Below are 15,050 nucleotides of genomic sequence, written 5' to 3'. Positions count from 1 at the left end.
ATGTGTGAGAGTTTGATAAAGTTGGTGGTTGAAGATACGGTCTTTGGATTCATTTGTTTGCATATGAAAGGCACACTCACAGGCAAGTTTTTTGCTATCCCTAGGAATTAGCTAGCCCTGGTATGGGCAGCCTCTTTTGGCCAGCAAAGCCCCCAAGATATCAAAGCATCATAAAATATAGAAAATAAAAAACATGATTAATACAATGGTTTGCCTTTTGTTCTTTGTGTCTTTTGAAAAGCAAAACATTTTTATTTTTATGAAGCTCAACTTATTAATTTTTTCTTCTTTATGCTATTTGATTCATGCTATTTGTTCATGCTATTTGTGTCCTCTTGACAAAATCATTGTTACCCTGAGCCACAAAGATTTTCATCTAAGTTTTCTTTTAGAGGTTTTATAATTTTAGCTTTTACATTTAGGTCATTGATCCATTTTGAGATAATTTTTTGTTTATGATGTGAGATAAGGAGTTGAGGTTCACTCTTTTTCCACAGGTATGTACAGTTTTTCCATCATGATTGGTTGAAAATATCTTTTACCCACTGAACTTGTGAGCATATTTCTGGACTCTATTCTGTTCCACTGATTTATGCCTGTCCTTATGCCAATATCACACTGTCTTGATTACCGTATCCTTATAATAAGCCTTGAAATCGGGTAGTGTAAATCCTTCAGTTTTGTTCTTTTTGAGAATTGTTTGCATTCCCATATAAATTTTATTTTATTTTTATTTAACTTAATTTAATTTTATTTATTTTTGGCCACACCACACAGCTTGTGGGATTTCAGTTCCCTGACCAGGGATTGAACCCAGGCCCTCAGCAGTGAAAGCACAGAGTTCTAACCACTGGACCGCCAGGACATTCCCTTTATTTAATTTTATTTATTTATTTTTTAGCATGACGTATTAGGGCAGTTTATTACACAGCAAAAGCAACCAGGACAATGAGCAACAGGAAGTGGTGGCAAACATTAATATTGATGCAGCTTCTAAATCACAGAAACCCTAGAATTGAACCTCCTGCTTTCTGAGGTATGAATGCCACGGAGTGTCACAGTTCAACCCTTCTGCCTACATTTAGAGTTCTCTCTCCTCAGAGCCCGGTGTGTTTCAATTCTCTGCTAGGTTTCCTGTCTAACTTCTAGATCAAGAAAGTTTGAATGAACTTTAGATAAACACTTAAAATTATTTCCTGGAAGTTCACCAGACCGAACATGTGAATCCTCCCCAGTCTGCACAATTGAAAACACGTTATATAATTTCTGCTTCTCAGGGCAGTAGGGCTGTGCAAGACGCAGAACACTGGGACTGCTGCCTGTCCTCTGGAATCACATTTTATTTATTTTTTAAATATTTTAATTTTATTGGAGTATAGTTGATTTACAATGTTGTGTTAGTTTCAGGTGTACAGCTAAGTGATTTAGTTATACATGTACATATGTTCATTCTTTTTTAGATTCTTTTCTCTTATAGCTTATCACAGAATACTAAGTAGAGCTCCCTGTGCTGCTATACAGTGGGTCCTTGTTGGTTATCTGTCTTATATATAGTAGTGTGTGTGTGTACATCCCGTGCTCCTGGTTTATCCTTCTCCTACAATGTTTCCCCTTTGGTAACCATAAGTTTGTTTCTGATATCTGTAAGTCAGTTTCTGTTTTGTAAATAAGTTCATCTGTATCTTTTTTTTAAAAATTAGAGAACGGACATGTGGACACGGCAGGGAAAGGGGAGGGTGGGATGAATTGGGAGATTAGGATTGACGTATATACACTACCATGTGTAAAATAGATAGCTAGCAGGAACATTCTATAAAGCACAGGAAGCTCAACTCGGTGCTCTGCGACTTCCTAGATGGGTGTGATGGGGGTGGGGAGGGAGGTCCACGAGGGAGGGGATATAGGTATACATATAGCTGATTCACTTCATTGTACAGCAGAAACTAACACAACATTGTAAAGCAATTATACTCCAATAAAAAAAATTAGATTCCATATATGAGTGATATCATACGATGTTTGTCTTTCTCTGTCTGACTTACTTCATTTACTATGATAATCTCTAGATCCATCCATGTTGCTGTAAATGGCATTATTTCATTCTTTTTTATGGTAGGGTAATATTCCATTGTATATAAGTACCACATCTTCTTTATCCATTCCTCTGTCGATGGACATTTACATATAAATTTTAAAATTAGTTTATTAAATTCTGTTTTTAAAAGAAGATTTTTTGACGTCTGCTTTCTGGCCGGGCACGTAAGGAAGTCATTACTCCATCCTAATGTCAAGTTAAAAGCTGAATAAACTGAACATGAACAACTCTTCTTAGAGCTATCAGAGAATTGAGGTCACAGAGCAAACTGCTACTGCAAAATTGAAGACGCAGTCAGGCAGACACAGAATTGCAAACTTACTGGAGCAGAAACCCAGGAGGAGCAGACACTCATGAGCAGAAACCTCAGAGGATCTCATAACCAGGTAGGAAACCCTAAACTGTAATTGATGAATTTCTAGAGGATCAGTGTGGACAAGTCTGTGAGTTAAAAACTCCAAGAGCATCCAGTTTAGCAAAGTCCCCATGCTTTTGTGAGTTTTACCTCCAGGAGCCCTACCAGGTTCTCATAGTGTAGATCAGAGAAAAATCTCTTGCTTCCAGTAAAGGGAGGGGAAAAGTAGCCATTTTGAATTATGCCCAGAGCATTCTATTCTTTTTTTTTTTTAATTTTTATTTATTTATTTATGGCTGTGTTGGGCCTTCCCTGCTGCATGCGGGCTTTCTCTAGCTGTGGCGAGCAGAAGCTACTGTTCATTGCCAGGGCATGTGGGATCTTCCCAGGCCAGGGCTTAGAACCTGTGTCCCCTGCATTGGCAGGCAGACTCCCAACCACCATGCCACCAGGGAAGCCCCCAGAGCATTCTATTCTTCCTAAAAAATCCTGCCCTCAACATCAATTATTTTACCAGAGCCTCACCTACTGAGATATTAACAGAGCTTAGCTGACCTGGGGGAAGGGAAATACCCAGCTCCAGCCTCCTCTAGGAGGAGGAATATTTTATTTATTTATTTTACTACAGAGACTTTTAAGAGCCATTACAATCAATACCAAAGAAACAAGAGCATGGACACTATTTCAAGTTCTGGAACATAATGTGAAATAGAATATTTATGAATTTCTGCTAAACCTAGCATCATGTTTAAGGCTTTCAATAAGTCTTTTTTTCTGTTGCTTCATGTGAAAAAAACTTTTTTTAACATCTTTATTGGAGTATAATTGCTTTACAATGGTGTGTTAGTTTCTCCTTTATAACAAAGTGAATCAGTTATACATATACATATGTTCCCATATCTCTTCCCTCTTGCGTCTCCCTCCCTCCCACCCTCCCTATCCCACCCATCCAGGTGGTCACAAACCACCTAGCTGATCTCCCTGTGCTATGCAGTTGCTTCCCACTAGTTATCTATTTTACGTTTGGTAGTGTATATATATGTCCATGCCACTCTCACTTTGTCACAGCTTACCCTTCCCCCTCCCCATATCCTCAAGTCCATTCTCTAGTAGGTCTGTGTCTCTATTCCCGTCTTACCCCTAGATTCTTCATGACCTTTTTTTTTCTTAGATTCCATATATATGTGTTAGCATAAGGTATTTGTTTTTCTCTTTCTGACTTACTTCACTCTGTATGACAGACTCTAGGTCCATCCACCTCACTACAAATAACTCAATTTCATTTCTTTTTATGGCTGAATAATATTCCATTCAACCTAAGTGAAAAAAACTTTTTGAAATTAAAATTTTTAAGAAGTGTTCTTCATTTAACTATGATCAAAGATATATTAACAATTCTGGCAAGACTCCATTGAACACAAATACACAAAATGATCAATTTGCTAAAGTCATTGACAAAGGTACAGAAGGTAAGGCTTGAGAAGGGATTTTATTATTCATTACTATCCTGGACTGATATGTCGATATAGGTTTTTCCTTTTTTTGTACCTCAATATTTACTCTAGTTTGTATGTTTGTATGTTTTTACTGCCATGATTACATACACAAAATTCAATAAAAGAAAATTGTCACTACTAAAACAACAACAGGATTAAAAAATGGGCAAAGAACTTGAATAGACATTTCTCCAAAGAAGATATACAAATGGCCAAAAAGCATATGAAAAGATGCTCAACATCACTAATCACTAGGGAAATGCAAATCAAAACCACAATGAGATATCACTTGAACCTATTAGAATGGCTGCTGTTAAAAACAAAAACAGAAAATAACAAGTGTTGGTAAGGATATGGAGAAATTGGAAACCTTGTGCACTTTGGTAGAAAGTAAAATGGTGCAGCTGTTATGGAAAACAGTATGGTGGTTCTTCAGAAAATTAAAAATAGAATCACTGTATGATCCAGCAATTCCACTGGGTATATATCCAAAATCATGAAAGCAAGGTCTCATTGTAAGTTGTACACCCATATTCATAGCAATATTATATTATGATAGCCAAGAGACAGAAGCAACCCATGTGTTAATTGATGGATGGATGGATAAACAAAATGTGGTATAAACACAAAATGGAATATTACTGAGCCTTAAAAAGGAAGGAAATCCTCCAGCAATCCCACTCCTGAGCATATATCCAGAGAAAACGCTAATTTGAAAAGATACATGCACCCCAGTGTTCATAGCAGCACTATTTACAATAGCCAAGACATGGAAGTGAACTAAACATCCATTGACAGATGAATGGATAAAGAAGATGTGGTACATATATAAAATGGAATATTACTCAGACATAAAAAAGAATGAAATAATGCCATTTGCAGCAACATGGATGGACCTAAAGATTATCCGGTTGCAAGGAAAGGAAGGCAATCCTGTCACAAGCGGCAGTATGAATGAAACTTGAGGACATGATGCTAAGTGAAATAAACTAGTCATAAAAAGATGAAAACTGTATGCTTTAACTTAAATGAAATATCTAGAGTAGCCAAATTCATAGAAACAGAAAGTAGAATGGTAGTTGCCAAGGGCTGTGGGGAGGGGAAAATGGGTAATTGTTGCTTAACAGATACAGTTTCAATTTTGCAATACACAAAAGTTCTGGAGATTGTACAACAGTGTGAATATACATAACCGCTACTGAACTGTACACTTAAAAATGATTAAGATGGGGGAGTTTCCTGGTGGTCCAGTGGTTAAGACTCCACGCTTCCACAGCAGAGGGCACGTGTTTAGGGAATTAAGATCCTGCAAGCCATGTGGCAGAGCCAAAAAAATAAACAAATAAGTAAAATAAAATCCAATGTCTAATTTTAAAAAAATGGTTAAGATGGTAAATTTCATGTTACATGTGTTTTACCACATTAAATTTGTTGTCACTGTCTGAGTTTCCTTTTTTGCCATTACTATCATTAATCTTGTTGTGTGACTATTATTGAAAATTAGTTTATATGGAGGAGGGAGGTGTACAAAATGATTTGTTTAAATGTCAAATATGCTAGGTACACCCAGCTGAGATACAAATAGTCATGTTCTTAGGGCCAAACTTTTCATCACTGGACAAATAAATGAGATTAAAATGGAACTTAGATGGCTAATGGATGGGGCACCAAAGAACTGGGCCCCATTGTCTCTGTGTGAGGAGCCAGAGGATCTGAGGCTTTCAGAGATGAGAGAAGCAAGAAAAGCTGTCAAAGGAAGAAAGAGTTTCTTTGAGGGCAGTTTTTCAAACTAGTGAGCTCATTAGCAGGTCATGATATCAACTGAAGTGTGTTACAATTAGAATAATTTTAAAAATGAAATAGAATTAAAACTATCAGAATGTACTGTATTTTTTCAGGAAAGTTTCGTTACAGTTACTTGTATATCCTGGCACTGGGTAGTGATGTCTTACTTCTTATTGTGAGTTGAAGTCAGTAAAAGTTTGAAGTTCAGTGTTGTAGGAGGAATCCCATGGAGGGATTTAATTCTGCCTGTAAGAGGTGACTTTTGAATTGTTCTTAAAGGAAACCAAAGTTCACCAGGCAGTAAAGGGGAAAGGCTATTTCTTGGCAGAGGAAGCAGCATAGGAAAGGAGCCATGGGGGAAAGAGCCTGAAAACACGGACTGAGACAACTCATGGTGTGAGCAAGGGCCTATTTTCACTCCAGGACTGAGTTCAAATTCCAGCTCTAGCCCTGACAGCCTGGGAGTCCTCAATCAAGGGATAGTGACCGGCACACAGAAAGGATAGCAGCTACTACAGTTTCTTCCCTCCCTTCCTAGACACCTCCCAGAAAAAAGGGTGGGTCTGGGAGGAATCAGTCCTCCACTGACTAGGTTAGAGTTTAAGTGAGAACAGAAAAAAGAGGAAGAAGATAGAGGAAGGGGCCAAGAAGCTTTTTATATTCACATGTAAAGAGAATAAACTAGTCCCAGAGTTAGCCATCCAGTCACTTCGTCCACTAAAATGATTAACTAAAACTTTACGTGGATCATCAGGCAGCAATCTCAGCTGATTCTGAAGATGCTAAAAATTCATATTCAGTTTGGATACTGAATAGTCTTCCTACCCACAGAGAAGTCTGTGACTAGATCAGGAAACCTACTCAGAGATAGTCAACTAGTTATTTGTTGATCTCAAGAAGAAAATCTGCCTGTAGTATGAAGCTCGGGTCATCTATTGTTACCCACTGACATAAAGAATAAGGCTCTGACCAGTTTGCTCCCCTGGACCCTGGCTATTGCTCTGAACACCCCCCAGGTCCCACCCTTAAGCAAGATGTCTAGAGAATAACTGAATTACATGGAAGAAGTCCTTTTCCTATATTTGTGCTTTGGGAAATAATATTTAGAACTAATTCTAAAAATGGATATTTTCTTCAAAATGGTTACATGAGCTCCTTAGAGAACTGAATTTACTCAGGACCCATAAACCCACGTCTATGGAGCCATTCCTACAACTTATAGATGAAATGAGAGAAAAGTTATATATAATGGGAGCAGAGAGGCAGCACACAGAAGTGGAAAATGTGTGTGAGCTTTGGCATTGCAGTCCTGAATTCAAATCCTCACTGTGCAGCTTATTAGATGGGTACCTTTACCTATCTGAGTCTTGATTTCTTTATCTGAAACACTGACATGGATAATATCCACCTCCTAGGACTGTTATGAAGATTAAACAGGAGAGCAGTTGGGACAGCGATGGTCAGTGGGCGTTATCTGTCTCCCTTTCTAGTAAAAAGGCTCTAGTCTAGAATGCTCTTAGATCTCCAATAGACTCCAGCAATCTCACATATTATTGTTACTGTTAATGTTATTGGCTGAATTGTGTTCCCCCCAAAGTCCATATTTTGAAGCCCTAACCCCCAATAGCTCAGAATGTGACTGTACCTAAAGATGGGGGCCTTAAAGATATAATTAAGTTACATGAGGCCTTTAGGATGGGCCCTAATCCAATCTGCTTGGTGTCCTTATAAGAAGAGTAGATTTGGACACACGGAGAGAGACCCCAGAGATGCACGCCCTGAGGAGAGATCATGGGAGGACACAGTGGGCAGGCGGCCGTCTTCAAGCTAAGGAGAGCGGCCTCAGGAGAAGCCAAACCTGCCAACACTCTGACCTTGGACTTCTGGCCTCCAGAACTGTGAGGAAATAACTTTCTGTTGTTTAAGCCAACCGGTCTGTGGTATTTTGTTATGGCAGCCCGAGCAGACTAACACAATTAGTATTATAGAAGGGCGCTGAACTGTTAAGAGAACAGTGACAGGAGACGAGGTTCTATCCTAATTCTGTAGACAATTAGCTGCGTGACCTACAGCAAGTCACTTGACTTCTCTCTACATTTTCCACCTCTCTCCTCCAGGGTTGTAAGGATTAACTGAGATAAAGTCTGTAAAGACCCTATCAATAATAGGTGTCCTGTAAGCAGCGGTTCCCTTCACTGCTCTGTCCAGATATCAGGTTTCTTGTAATTCAGGGGAGTGCATGGACTGAGCAGTGCCCCTAGGGCTTTTCAGCTCTGACCTCCTGCAACTCTAATAGCAGTCTCACTAACAACAGTAGGTTTCATTTCTGTAAAGCCAAAAAGTATTTTCAAAGTCCTTTCCCTCACAGTAAACACAAATGCATCCCTCTGACTTAACATGCATTTAAACATCAATTCTGAAGAACCCCATGAAACTCCAGCAGACCAGACTCACCACCCCTAAAAGTCTCCCTGCAGGCAAGTCCAGCCAGCCAAGCAAAACTGCATTCTTCAGTGTTAAGGCTTTCATACCCACCAGACACAAACTTTAAATGAATGTAAATCCAAATTTCAAAATTAGGTTCCAAAACCCACTTAAAACCCCATTCTCTCTCCCCACTGTACCTGGATGAACAATCCAGTTGCCCTCTTCTTGGTGGATCAAAAGACACTTTTAAAATAAAGTTTCTTTTCATTTGCTTTCTGTTTCACAGCAAAGCCTGGTGTTCCTGTAGATCTGAAGTCTCATTCTGTGGCAGGGGATTGTAAGAAAACGGCAAACACTGACAAGTTCCTCTTTTCTTTTTTCTTTTTTCAAAGCATAGTAAGAATGGTTTGGACACAGCTCAAACTGTGTTCAAAAGGGATCAAAAAGGGAAGATGAGTGTAAGTACAAGTAGCTGGAGAAAGAAGTGAAACGAGCTTAAAGATGCAAAAGCTGGAAATTCACAACAAGAAAGGAATTACTCATTTGTTCCCTGTTTATTCACAACATATGAATCCTACTGCTGTTAGTTTATTATTCTATAGCTTAAAATGAAAACAAAGTGTTTTGAACACTTAGTGTGCGTTAATTTTTGTCATTAACTGAGAGAGAAAGAGAAAGAAATGAAATAAACTGGTTTGGTTAGTTAAAGTTTATTGCAAAGCAGCCAAAGTCATGCTTATCATCTGTACCTCGGGTCCCAGGAGACTTCTAGCAAATGCATACTCTTAGTCACCAGGGTCCTCAGCAAGGTGAGCACAGAGCAAATGGACCACCACTATCAGCCCACCCAACTGATAGTGCTCAGGGCATCCTCCAACTATGAAGAGCCACAGGCTCCCACATGCACACACACATTCAGAGCTTGTGGTCACAAACTCCAGGAAGCTAGTTCACACTCAGCTCCCAGAATGGAGAAATCTCCCAGGACTTCTCTTGAGAATGACATTCTTGCATACATTTTCCCCATCTTTGCACAATCTATCATGAGATTTTTATGTTACAAAACTTCTTATTTCAAAAAGAGCATTCCGACATTAACTTACCTGACATAGAAGGATACCTAAGTTTTACCCTAAATAAATTTCTACATTCTGGGTTTTCTATGGGAGTAACAACAGTGTTTCCCAACTTGTGAGGTGGGCGTCTCTGAAGTGAGATTAAGGGCTGTGCCATCAGCTGGATTTCTGAAATTTTAGTGAAACTTATATGTAAATGTGTGTTCACAGAGAAAAAACTGTAAAGACAGGCACCAACAATATAAATACTACTTATCTTTGGGGAGTAATTTCAAATTTTTTTCTTTTGTTTATCCATATATTCTGATTTTCTATAACGAACACCTATTACTTTTGTAGTAACAAATGATGTAAAACAGGATAGAAAGGGGAAGTGTAGAAATGTGGTTGTAGTTTCCACCCAAATATATCAAGTCTTAATCCCTGGAACCTGTAAATGTTGTATCTTTATAGACTTGATTAAACTAAGGGTCTTGAGATGAGGAGATAATCCTGGATTATCTGGGTAAGCACTAAATGCAGTCAAAAGTGTCCACATAAAAGAGAGGCAGAAGGAGATTTGAAAGAGATAGAAAAGGAGAAGACAATGTGACCATGGAGGCAGATATTGGAGTGGCTGTGAGTCAAGGAACAGGGGCAGCCACCTGAAGCTAGAAGAGGCAAAGGATGGATTCTCCTCTTGAGCCTCCAGAGGGAGCATGGTCCTGCTTACAACTTGATTTCAGCCCAGTGATGCTGATTTTGGACATCTGGCCTCCAGAGTGTGAGAGAATAAATTTCTGTTGTTTTAAGCCATCCAGTGTATGGTATTTTGTTACAGCACCCGCAGGAGACTAATGCTGTAGAATATCATGGTAAAAGGAGCAAAATTATATCCACATTCATTCATGCACATCCTCCATGTGGCCCCATCACTTTCCTTTGCAAATGGATTTGCAGTCAGTTGTTTTCAATGAATTTAGAATGGATAACGTACTAAAAATCTTGGCATCTTGAAGAAGTTCCAAGAGCTATGTCCCTTGCCTTTTGCTTTTCCTCCTAGTCTCTTCCCACCCTTTACTCTCCTGGGAGTGTGGCAAAGTGGAAATGCCTAGGGCTCTGGAGCCAAAAGACCTGAGTTCAAGTGTGGGTTTCAAGTGTGGGTTTCATCTTGTTTCTAAAACAAGTCACTTAAGCTTCTTAGCAGGAAAGTGGTGGCTTAAGCCTATTAGCAGTAAAACAATCCCCAGCTTGCTCCAGGATTGTTTGAACATCATCTGAGCTACTGTATCTGAAAGTACCACCTGAGTGCTATTTGGTGACTTTAAACATTTATAGATGCTCATGCTTTTCACTCTCAATTTAATGGGGAGGGAGGGGAAAAGTGACAATACTTTGCTCCCTGGGGGCCTGTAACTCCTAACTCTAATAATTGTTCTAGAATTTTGCTAGTCTTCTGCCCAAAAAGTCAGTGGCAGGGGAAGCTATTGGGCCAATTCATTTTTGGCAACTTCCTAGTATGCCTTAATAAAGGAGGGCCAAACCTTCTTGAGTAACTAACTCCTTTAGGAAGTAGGGGTATATCATGTCTATTATTCTCAGCTTTATATATATATATATAAAATATATATTTTTTAAAACTCTATATAATTCCCCATCCTCACTCCTTACAATTGGCCTGTCTAATAATTCAGATACACTAATATAAGAGAGGCTTTAGTAAGAGAAACTGAATGTGGGAGGACAGATTGTTGATTTTCAAGGTGACTGAAATCCTATCCTAAAATTAACATTTGAAATAGCTGGAGATATTTGTCAAGAAGAAAAAAAACTTTAAGGAGTTTCGATAGCTGTGTTCAGATGTCTGCAGGGGCGTGGCATAGGGAAGAAGGAGCAGGTTTCAGATGCTTATGACAAATAAATGTTATTTACAAGGAATCAATATTTCATTCAAAATGCCAAAGACTGCCAAAGATAAAATGCACTGCTTTAGGGTAACTGGTCATGCTTTTTGCTCTCCTTGAATTTTAAAACACCCTTCCAATAATTGGGCTTTCCCAAATTATGAAACCCACATTCCCAAAGCAAAAGCCAAAAACCCTTTTTCACAGCGTCCCTTGAAGTTAGTGCGTACTTGCCCCCAGGGTTCTGCCAATTGGAAACCAATATGAGACTGCACTTGGAGCCAACATGGTGCCAATGTGAAAGCCATCCTGGTGAAATAGCGAAGAGATATACAGCTTGTGGAAGCAGTAGCACAGTTGCTCCAGCTCTGGTGTCCTGCAGAGCCTGTGTCCAATGGCAGAGACAGTAGGGTTGCCAAGTGAGCAATCCAGCCCTGAAATCACCTGCTCTTGCTTGCACAACCTCCCAATCGTGGTTCTCTGGACCCTCCTGAAGATTCTGTGAGTTACCTGACATCCTCGATAAAGTTCTTTTCTGCTTAAACCCACTGAAATGGGCTCTGTTTTACTTTTTCACATTGACTATTGTCTTAGCAGCTAATTGGCATGAATTCTTTAGGAGGTTAGTATTTGCTTTATGTGGGAAGTTGAATTAGTTCTGATCTCTATCAAATTTAAGATTCTCTGAATAAGAGTGGTAAGGGGATGACAAGTAGGAATCTGGGTAAGTAAATTTGATTAGTGTCCTATAAAAAATTTGTGATTACTTCTCCACCACAGGTGATTTAAAAATTTAAGCAAGAGTATACAGAAGACAGTTAGGCCAAGGCTTAACTAATATTCCACCATTAGTCATATAATAATTCCTTTAGGTAAAGCACAAACCAATCAGTCCATTTTTACAATGGAAATATTTTGGAATGAGTCTATGATGATTCTACTGCCTTTGATTTAGTGTATGAATTTCAAACTCAGGTGTGAAAAGATGCAAACTTTATTTCTCTATAAATCAAGCTGCTGTCTGATACAATCTCCATTTAAGTTGATGGGAGAATTCTAATCTACTCATTTTGAGGTCAGTTTCTCCAGTTCAGTGAGCCCTCAGTCTATCCAGATCTATAGTTTAGTCATATTCCAACTTAAAACTCCTGTTGACTTTTTCTTTTCCCTCTCTCCTTCCTAGGATGTAGTCTAAGTTCTGCCTCTAACAGCAATAAGGGGGATCAGAATCCTCTCCTCAGCTCAGTTCCTATGATGGAACTTGTCGCTGGTATACTCATCCTAAGTGTTACACTTGGCTTGGATGGTGTGTAATTTCTGTTTCCCAGTGTGGATCCCATCTGGTTGCCCGCTGCCAGGAGACTGCTAAGATATGGCTCCTTCCTCCTCTTGCTCCAAGTCAGCAGTTTACATCTCAGCCTTTGAATGCATGTTTTCCACCCCTGCCTTACACACTGTCTGTCTCTCTGCTTCTCCCATCTCCTCACAGAAGACTGGGAATTTCAGACTTCCTGAATGCTACAGGAAAGCCTCCGGAAACTAGGGAGTAGGGTCATCCCCGTCCCAACCACGGATGCTCTAGATATCTGGGTCAATGGACTCAGGACTATTGACTGAGAAAGGTCTTGAGAGAAAAAACGATCAGGCTTGCAGGTTAGTATCTAAAATAATTCATCCGCCACATTTTATTGAGGATGGACCTGGATTAAGCTATTTATGTTTGAAAAGTGAACATACCATTTTCTAGTTTTTAAAAAGCTGATTCTGCAAAAGCATTTTTGTATGTAATTAATGAGATAATTACCTCTTGGCTCAATGAAGAAAATACAGCAAGTGCTGAATGGGATATATTTCTATACCATTTGAAACTAATTAAACTGCTTTTATCTTTATAGAATATTTTTAATTAAAAAAGTAATACATATTAATTTCAGAAAATTTGGAAAACATAGAAAAGCTTAATATAGAAAAGCACAGAAGCCACCCACGATAATAATCACTTGTGACACTTTGAGATGTTATACTTTCAGTTATATTTTTTATATTTCTGTATCTATATAATATTGGGAGCATATGCAAATTGAGATCACGAGCAGATCAAAGTGAAAGTGAAAAAACAGATTTTTTTCACTTCATAAAGAATTTTGAGATTGTTTTCCCCCATATCATGAAATAACTCTAAAAGATGATTCTCAGTGTATCATTTCATTAAATGGCTATCCCAAAATTTATTTACTCATTCTCATGGACATTTAAATTGTATCCAGTTTTGGACTTCCCTGGTGGCGCAGTGGTTAAGAATCCGCCTGCCAATGCAGGTTCGAGCCCTGGTCCAGGAAGATCCCACATGCTGCAGAGCAACTAAGCCCGTGCGCCACAGCTACTGAGCCTGCACTCTAGAGCCCGCGAGCCACAACTACTGAAGCGCAGGCGCCTAGAGCCCGTGCTCTGCAACAAGGGAAGCCACCCCAATGAGAAGCCTGCACACCGCAACAAAGAGTAGCCCCCACTTGCCGCAACTAGAGAAAGCCCGCGCGCAGCAACGAAGACCCAACGCAGCCAAAAATAAATAAATTTATGTAAAAAAAAAATACCAGTCTCTGCTTCCCAAACCAAAACATCCACTACTGTGGACAGTTTAAGTAATTATTGTAACAAGAATATCTGATATGTCACTCCTTTGCTCTAATTCCTTTAATGGTTTCCCCCAACACTTCCATAAAAATATTTTTTAATCCTTCGAATAGCATGCAAGATTGTTCATGATTTCTTCTTTACCTATTCATGCAGTCTCATCTGTAGCCATTCTCTCCCACGTAAACTAAGGTCCAAGCAAACTAAATGACTTCCAGTTTCCCAAGTCCATTAAATGATCTTTGGAATGTTATGACCCAGGCTGTCAGCCCCCCACACCTCTTTGGCTGAAATTTTTTACTCATCTTTTAAGTACCAAGTTAATTGTTACCTCCTGTGAGAATTTTTTCAATATTCCCTTTTACACATTAATGGCCATGACTTTCCATTGCTCTACCGCTGATCTATCATTTATTTCCCCAAGGCTGTCCTCATAATATACCCTCAAACTCTCCCTCTCCAAATTGGAAGTCACATTAATGTAGCTTGGATATTAAAATTAAGTATATCTATTTTAAAACTTCAAAAATTAGATGGATTTGTAAGTTTATCAGCAGACAGGACCTTGTAGTGAAAACAGCATTGGGGACTTCCCTGGTGACGCAGTGGTTAAAAATCCTCCTGCCAATGCAGGGGACACGGGTTCGAACCCTGGTCCAGGAAGATCCCACATGCCGCGGAGAAACGAAGCCCGTGAGCCACAACTACTGAGCCCATGTGCCGCAACTACTGAGCCTGCGTGCCTAGAGCCCGTGCTCCGCAACAAGAGAAGCCACCCAATGAGAAGTCCCCGCACCACAACGAAGAGCAGTCCCGGCTCGCTGCAACTAGAGAAAGCCCGCACTCAGCAACGAAGACCAAACACAGACAAAAATAAATAAATAAATAAGTTTATAAAAAGAAAGAAAGAAAGAAAAGGGCATTGGACTAGAATTCAGAAGATTTAGGTACTTCTGTTCCTTCTTCACCTTTTCTGGCCTCAATTACCTCCCTCATAAAGGAATGTGGCTTGACTACAGCCCTAGTCTTTGGGTGGCAATTTACAGTTTATCTTCTTTTTTATTAGTCCAATCCAGCCCCCTTCATTTCCCAGATGAGGAAACTGAGTCTCAGAGATGATATATAATTTAAGTTAAGATACTATACAATTAATTAATGACTAAGGTAAACGGAATCTTGGGATCTTGGACCGGTGCGGACCAATGCTGACCTCTAAAAACACTCCCTGTTCTAAAATTCTTTAACCCGCCCAGTTAACAAAAGCAGAGGAAATAAAGAAAGGCCACAAGAGAATAGACT

At 39.3% G+C, this 15,050-nt stretch overlaps 1 protein-coding gene across 1 annotated transcript in view; it reads right to left on the bottom strand.

The window, feature by feature from the left end:
* NLRC4 (NLR family CARD domain containing 4) overlaps window positions 1-9,091 on the bottom strand; it is a 45,223-nt gene extending 36,132 nt beyond the window's left edge. The window contains exon 1 of the mRNA XM_067703318.1: window positions 8,356-9,091. The gene's annotated coding sequence lies outside the window, so the exon portion shown is untranslated. The remainder of the gene's footprint in view (window positions 1-8,355) is intronic.
* Window positions 9,092-15,050: the final 5,959 nt, after the last annotated feature.

Source organism: Pseudorca crassidens, chromosome 14 (genome assembly GCF_039906515.1).
Source record: "Pseudorca crassidens isolate mPseCra1 chromosome 14, mPseCra1.hap1, whole genome shotgun sequence".
Classification (NCBI taxonomy): Eukaryota; Metazoa; Chordata; class Mammalia; order Artiodactyla; family Delphinidae; genus Pseudorca; species Pseudorca crassidens.
This window is presented reverse-complemented; position numbering and strand designations above follow the sequence as displayed.